Genomic DNA, 7,721 nt, shown 5'->3' with positions numbered 1-7,721 from the left:
AGGCTAAAGCCTGCAGAGGAGGGAAAGCTCTCAGGAAATTGCTAGGGTTTGCTCACAAATGCCTGTGGAAGGGGCTCGTGCTGTGAGCGGATCCATCCCTCCATTTGATGGACACGGACTATCGATCACGTGTTGCAGCAGCGCCAAGAGGCCGAGTCGTGGGCTGAGATGCTGTTGTGAGCGGTAGCCCCGTGCAAACAAAGCGCAGCCCCAGCCCACGTGGCAGGCCAGAGGAACCCAGCGGCGGGAGACGTGGCAGCAGTGCCCTCCACCCTGGCTAGGGAGGCTTTGTCGTGGGCTCCAAAGAGGGGATGGTACGAGGTCCTTTCTTTATAGTCCTCTTGCACCTTGCGAGGACACCAGCACTTCTGCAACGCTGACCTGGAGGCCAGGCAGGCGGACCCAGCAGCATTAGGCACTTGGCCCCGGTCCCTGCCCACCCCGTGCCACCGAGCTTCCCCGAGCTGCTGACACGGTGACGAGGCGTCCAGCTGCTGCACGGAGCCGAGCCTGATTATTTAGCTCGTGTCTCAGCAGCGCGGGCTGCACAGATGGCGTGGCACTCTCCTGCCGCCTGCCAGAATAAATAGTCATTATTAATTGTATCAGGGCTTGATTTATTTATTTGCCCCGGCCTTCCCCAACATGGCAGCCTCAAATCGGACGTGGCGCAGGTGGTGGCTGGGAGCTCCAGGGAAGAGGGAGCCGGAGGTGAGGGGTGCTGTGCAGGACGGGGCAGGCGGGGACGGCACAGGGCAGACGCCTGCTGGAAGCAGCTGCAGGCTGCCCCGCACGTCCCTGCTCTGCAGTGCATGTGCGTGTGCATGCATGTATGCACGTGCATTCAAACCGGATCCGTGCTCTGTCACAAGAACCGAATGGGCAAGCCACTGGGGGGTTGAGCGTGCCCATGAACAAGGCCCTGTCCCAATGGTGCAGCCACGCCAATCCCATCCTGGCCACCCCGCTTGGCAGAGACCCCCAGCGCCGCAGCTTCGACAAGAGAAGAAATTTCCCAGGTAACGAAGCGTCGGCCCGCGGGGCACATCCTGGAGCCAAGCAAGCCTGCTAAAAGGGCCACGCGGAGAGAAAAATGCCCCGCTTACACCCGTAATTTAGAGAGCGGCTCTTCAATACGTTGATTAGAACAGTTATAATAGCTGCAAGTTTCTCTGTGGCTGTGATTACTAGCCATTATGGGCCATTTGCTTAATGACGGGTGAGTTAAGCTGCATGAATGAGCAATGCCTCTTATTGGCTGCTGCCTCTGGGCTGCGCGCGTTGCAGACACCGGTGCGGCCCGTCAATATGGTCATCATTTCCCGAGGATGGAAATAGGCTGCATCGATTTCATCTTTTCCCTACCCGAGCGCGGTGGGGGCAGTGGTGGCATCTGCTGCAGTGGGTGCCTGTAGCAGAGGATGGCCGGACTCGGGGGACACCTCAGGCAATGCGGTTCATGGGATGGAAGGTTTTGACCAGACTCAGCTCTACGGGCATGTCCAACTCTGCCACAGACTCCCTGCATGCCCAGGGTCAAGTCACTTAATCTTTCTGCATCTCAGTAGCCCATCTATATAATGGGGAGAACATCCTCCCTTCCTCTTTCCTCACCACCTGTTTGGACCGTGCTCTGTGCGATCATGCAGCTCCATCCACGGTGGGCTCTGATCTTTTTTGTGGTCTCACTGTAATAGTGAACAGCGGTAGTGATATACCGTGACACACTACACTAGTGGTAATGTAATAGCAAACACTGGCATGGCCTGTCGGGAAGTCATGCAACAACCCCACAGCGCTCGGTTGCTTCTGCTGCCCCAATGCAGAAGGTTAGCAGTGGGATCAAGGGTGCAGAGGCAACACGAGCGCCTTCTCCGCTGCTGGCTGGACCCGACAGCCCAGTCCTAGGGTTTGGGAGCGGGGGGAAGGGATGGGAACGAACACCCATGGGTTCACCTGCCCTGTGAGCCCAGCCGCTGCGCGCGAGTTCAGCACGCTCATCCCATTGGGTTTCCACTTCCATCTCCAAGCGTGTATTGCCGTATCGTGAGTGCATTGCGGCTCGCCCACACGCTACGGGCGGGGGAGAGGTCGGACCGGTGGGGGTTTAGTCCTTCGGAGGAGGTGCCAATGCATTGCTTGCGTCTCCATTACTGCAGCATCCGTAAAGGTCGGTTAGTTTGACACGAGCGCCTTAGGAGCAGCCTCCTAAATCCGAAACCTAAATGCAGGGCTTGGATGCATCCAGATTCATTCATGTTTGTGGTGGAAACAAACACCTTATTATCCCGTCGCTGGGAGGGTTGCGGCAGTTAGAAGCCTGGAGCGGAGCGGGGAAGGCCAGGGCTGCAGAGAGGCAGTGCTGTCTGCAGGGAGATTTGCGAGTTATTCGGGTAGAGCCGTGCCGCAACCCCAGCAGATGGACAGATGCATCACGCACAGCCGTCGTGGAGGTCTGTGCTGGGGGCATGGGGAGTTGCCGGACACGGCTCTGGCTCTGGGCCGGGGGCAAGCAGCCTTGTGCCGAGCGGGAGAGAGATTGGTCCCGTGCCCCCGCACGACCCAGACCGGAGCCCTGGTCTGCTGTAGCCGCGCAGGTTACTCCAGCCTCGTGCCTGGAGTGGATGGGGCAGGCCTCGAGGGCTGGAGAGCCCGCTGTGGGGCAGGCTGTCTTGGGCAGCCTTGTGCAGCCCCTCGGGATCTAAGGGGCCAGTTTTTTCAATCCCTAAAGCTCACAGGGATGGAAAAGTGGCCCCTCCTGAGCTCGGCCGGGCTGTCCTACCGCCTTCTCTGACGTTCTCAGAGCTGCTTTTGCCACGAGGCCTCGGCGGTGAAGAACCACATCACCATTCACCAGGTCACCGTGCTTCCTCCTCCTGGTCCATCTTATCACACAATCCTAGAAAAGAAGAGTTAAAGGGAGCTCAGGAGGTCACATCTAGTGCAACCCCCTGCTCCAAGCAGGACCAGCCCCAACTGCATCATCCCAGCCAAGGCTTTGTCTACCTGGGTCTTCAAACCCTGCAAGGATGGAGAGTCCATCACCTCTCTGGGAAGCCTGGTCCAGTGCTTCACCTCCTTCCTAATGAGCGTATTTTTCCTAATCTCCACCTCATCTTCCCTTGTTGCAGCTTGAGCCTGTTGCTCCTTGTCCTGTCATCTGCCCCCACTGAGACCAGCCCAGCTCCGTCCTCTTTGCAGCCCCCCGGCAGGGAGGTGAAGGCTGCTATCGAATCCCCCTTGGTCTTCTCTTCTGCAGCCTCAGTCAGCCCAGTCCCCTCGGCCTCTCCTCACCAGTCCTGTCCCCCAGCCCCCAACCATTTTCATTGTCCTGCGCTGGACTGTCTCCAGCATGTCCACATCCTGGAGCAGGATTCACGGTCCAGGTCACCTCTGACCCCAGGGCACGGTTCAAGCACCTGGGAAGCGTGGTGTTCAGAAGAAGCCAGCCGGGCTTTCCCCCGCTGCCAGCGCACCGGGTGGGTTGGTGCTGGGGGTGCCCCTGAGCCCAGGCTCTGCCCTGCCCGGTGTTCATGGACCAGCCCCTGCTGGGGCTCTCCGCATCGGCTCAAGAGCCCTCCCATTGCATTTCCTCCGCCAGCTCCATCTAACCCGCGCTGCTCCCGTCTAGCACAGCCCCCCCGCTCGCCACCGCCGTCCACACACGCGTGTCAGCAGTGCCCGCTCAGCGCTGAGCCCCGGGAAGGGGCTAAAAATAACCATGCGGGAGCATGGGGGAAAGCGGGAGCAGGTGTGAGGCCGGGCCTGGAGAGTCTCCCTTGGCGGGGAGCTCCTTCAGGGATGCAGCCAAGCGAGGCTCCGCATTTCCCTTCCTTCCTCCAGACGCACTGACACGGCGCCTGCCCCGAGCACCAGCTGGGGGGAAATCATTCATGGGAGGAAGGAGAGGCACAGCCGTGACTTCGGGGGCGTTTCATCCTCTCCTCCCACAAGCGAGGCCGCAGGGATCAGACACTCCCCAGCATCATTTGGGAGCAGGGCATGCAACCCGGGGTCCCGCGGGGTGAACGCATGGCTTCCCCCACCCTGTCCACACACAGGCCATGACTTCCCAGGGAGGTAGATGCCACTGCCCTGTGTCCCCAGCCCCGCAGGGAGGACTGTAGTAACCCTCAGCTTCTCAGTGGTGAAATGGGATGGTGCTACAGCGTGTGCTCCAGCAAAGTCTGGCTAAGAGGAGAGGCAGAGGAAAGGACGTTGTGGGGTGTGAAGCAAGTCAGGAGATTCGGGATGGAGTGGAAAAATAAAACTTGGCCAATGGACATGCTGTAGTTTGCTGACAGGACATGCAGTGGTTAGACAGCGCTCATTTTAGACCAGATGTAGCTGGGATACAGAATAGGAACAGGCATATGAATGCTATTAGAGAAACACGTTTACATATCTTCATGTAGTAAGCTTTCCGCTATGCGAGCCCAGCCGTAGCGTACAAAACTCTGGGTTCGTCCCAGAATCTCTGTTCTTCAACCCTGGACGACAGTTCTTGCTCTTGTAAAACTCAAATTTGAAACCTAGGCGAAAAGTCCTTTTCCCTACCGGGCTGGCCACCTGTTAGAAGCCTTTTTATGGCTTTAAGACTTAGGGAAATTGCAATTTTAAATTCTCTCGCGTGTTAACAAGATTGTTACGCATTTAGGAAAATGCTCACTTTATAAAAGTTTAATCAGTTGCTTGACATGCCTTATCTGTACTGCTTAGTCGTGTGCGTCTTTTCTGTATTTCGTTATTAGATTCGCTATCAACATTTAACTACGTTTGTGTTTGCGAGTATTTCATTTTGCTGGCGCTGGTCCTGGGATCCCTTCTTGGCCCTCAGGCTATACCCGAGGCCCCACGCCAGGACCCTCCCTGGTGAGAGAAGGAAGGTCCCCGGCCCTCCTGTTCTCCCACAGTGTCGCTGCCTTGTAGGACTCGTGGCCACGCGACATGGTGGAGGCTGGGAGCTTGCCCCGGTTCAGGGGGGGAAGGAGGGGTCCCAGGAGGAAAGGTCCCTCGGCAGGTGTTGAGCACGGTGTATGGGGGGAGCCTTGAAATCAGAACATCCTGAGCCTCCAAGAGCCGGGAGCTGCCACAGGAGAGGAGCAAGGCGGGTGGAAGGAGGCCTGTGGCTGAAGCCAAGTGCTGGCTTAGCAGGAGTAATTACTTCCAGAGAAAGTGCTTTGCACTGCACCCTCTGCTACAAATAAAGCCTCCTGAAATTGGATATCAGGGCAGGAGGGGGAAAATGATGGCTTTTTCCCTAAGCCTGTGTCTTGTTGGCATGTATAACACTGGCTAAGTAGTAATAGGATAACAGTATATTCTTTATTCTGGAGAGGGCAGGACTCTTCCATGAGAGTTAATCTACCATGGGCGTGATGATAAGCAACAGGGTTACTTGAATTCATTGTCTTAATAAGGGATTTGGAAAATACCAGCCCATGGGTAGTCTGAAGAGCTATAATTGAGGTCAGCCTGAGAAGCACGCGTGCAAGTAATGCCTGAGGAGTGAGATCGGTACGCTGCGGTTCCTGCAGGCTGCTGCTGGCGACGGGCGAGAGCGAGGCCCCGAGGTCCAAGCGCTCCCAGCCCCAGGGGAACAGCGCTTTCGGCATCTGCACACGGGACTCATCCCAATTATTGCCTTCCTATTCTTGCCCAGAGATGAACCCCTCTTTGAGGGCACCAGGGACAAAGGCAAGAGCAAGCCTCGAACCCCCTCCATACATTGCATTTATGGCATGATGAACATGTTAATTGTGGCATATATGACAAGGGTGCTACATGTGTACCCAGTTTAAGGCGCCTTAAAATGGCAAGCCAGGCATAAAAATGTTCCACATATAGTGTAGAGCATTCTTGTGGCTGGTGTGTATGGTGCCTTAAGCTGAACACAGGGTAGGTCTGGGGCCAGGTCAGCAATTAGCTGATTGGTGACTCCGTCTAGGGGACTGCATCAGGGCCTTGAATTAGCCTGATCTGAAGAATCCTCCCCAAATATGAGAGCTGGATACAGCGCAGGGGTGTGCTGGGAAACCTGGCTGATTAGGTACTATCCTATGTGCGCGCACACTGGGAAGCATCTCCCAGGATAGCAACTCCTGCGCCGAGCCTGCCTGCAGCCTGCGACACAAGGATCTTTGCTCTCTAATTAACTCTCCTCTTCACCGTCAAGCAGGTTTCACATCTCTTCTGCCACGGGGGGTGGACTGCACGCGGAGACGTGGCGGGTACTGCGACTACGGTGTTCACCGCCCGAGCAGAAGGCATTTTTATTGATTCCCAATGCTCAGTCATATATTTTAATGATTGTAGCCCTGATATACATGTGTATGAATTACTGGTTGCTTTTAATTAAGAGAAGCCACTGCGGCACATGCAGTGCATTTGCTCCTGAGAGCGCATTGGGGTTGACACTAGTTTGCAGCTATCACCAGTATCTCTTAAACTCTTCCCGGGGAATCCTGGCAGCCGGCCTGTCGCCCCTCCTGCTAGCGCCTTCCTGGATTCCCACGCCGACCTGCCCGCTGCACCCCTGCTCCTCCTGCCTGGGAGCCCCCCGTGCACATCCGGCCTGGGTGCAAGTGTGCAGAAAGGGGGGTCGTGCGGAGCTGAGCGCGGCCCGCAGCAGCAGAATGGCTCACCCTTCATTCTCGGTGGGTCCCCAAAGGAAAGTCAGCAGAAAGAGAGGCCTCCCTCCTCCTCCCTGCTCTCTGAGCTCGCCAGGGAGCTGCTTGCTTGCAGTGCGGCCCATTGCAACTCTTTGCATGTTGCGGAGCAAGTCTGCTGGCCTGGAAACTGCACCCCATGCCCCCTGGAGCTGCTTACCACTGGAGCTGGCATTCACCCGCCTGCCCCAGCCCGTGCACCGTGCAGGAGGACTCTGGGGCTCTGCTGTGGGAGCCCGGCAGACACGTGTAGCCGAGCGCAACAGCTGCGAGACCACGGGCCCTATTGTAGCCTAGGCAGAGCAGCCCCAGACTGGCCACTGCCGTTGCACAGCATCTCCTCCTGCCTGAGGTTCCAGCAGGGTGAAGTCCCCGCCCTTCATCTTCTGCTCCAGCACATGTGCAATGCATGCGTGGCAGGAAGGCCACAGGCATCAGCCCAAGCCTGTGGATTTAGGGGTATGTCTGCAGGAGCAGCAACATATCTAGAGTCTGCCCACGTGAGAAACTGAGGAAGCCTGACCCCACAAGCGAGAGCAAAGAGGCTTCCCATCTGCTTCTAGAGAGGAGTGGGGAGAACAAGGCAGGAAGACAGGAGGGTCAGGCTGATCCGGCACCAGCGTTTCAGGCGGATAGTGTGACACTCGGCTTGCCCGGGCTGCGCAGCCATCACGCTGCGAGGCGGTGATGGGCTCCTTAGGAGCAGGATGCGCATGTGGCAGAAATGCCACCTCGGTGCCCCTCTCCAGAGATCTGTCGCAGCCAGCCTGAGAGGCTGGTGTTGATCCCTCAGGGTGGGGATCTCCCACCTTGTCTGCATGACAAAAGCCTGGCGCCTGGGAGGCGATGCTCTGGTCACCTGGGCAGGGGGGAAAGGCCCGGCCCTGCGCGCGGGCCCAGGTAGCCAGGGATGCTTGGGAGGTTGGTCGGCTTATGGCTAGTATTGGCAGCTTCGATTGGACCGGGCGGCTGAGGTCAGAGAGGTTATTTAAGGGCCCGGTCCAGGAAGAAGGCAGCCATTAGCCATGCGGTCATCCAGGTGAATCTGAACCT

The 7,721-nt window shown here is 57.4% G+C and overlaps 1 protein-coding gene across 1 annotated transcript in view; it reads left to right on the top strand.

The window, feature by feature from the left end:
- The first annotated feature begins 994 nt into the window (after positions 1-994).
- Positions 995-7,721, top strand: part of GRIK3 (glutamate ionotropic receptor kainate type subunit 3) — a 97,678-nt gene continuing 90,951 nt past the window's right edge. The window contains exon 1 of the mRNA XM_025215865.1: positions 995-1,019. The gene's annotated coding sequence lies outside the window, so the exon portion shown is untranslated. The remainder of the gene's footprint in view (positions 1,020-7,721) is intronic.

Source organism: Alligator sinensis, unplaced genomic scaffold (assembly GCF_000455745.1).
Source record: "Alligator sinensis unplaced genomic scaffold, ASM45574v1 scaffold964_1, whole genome shotgun sequence".
Taxonomy (NCBI): domain Eukaryota; kingdom Metazoa; phylum Chordata; order Crocodylia; family Alligatoridae; genus Alligator; species Alligator sinensis.
Note: the sequence above shows the minus strand (reverse complement) of the source record. Positions and strands in the feature narration are given on the sequence as shown.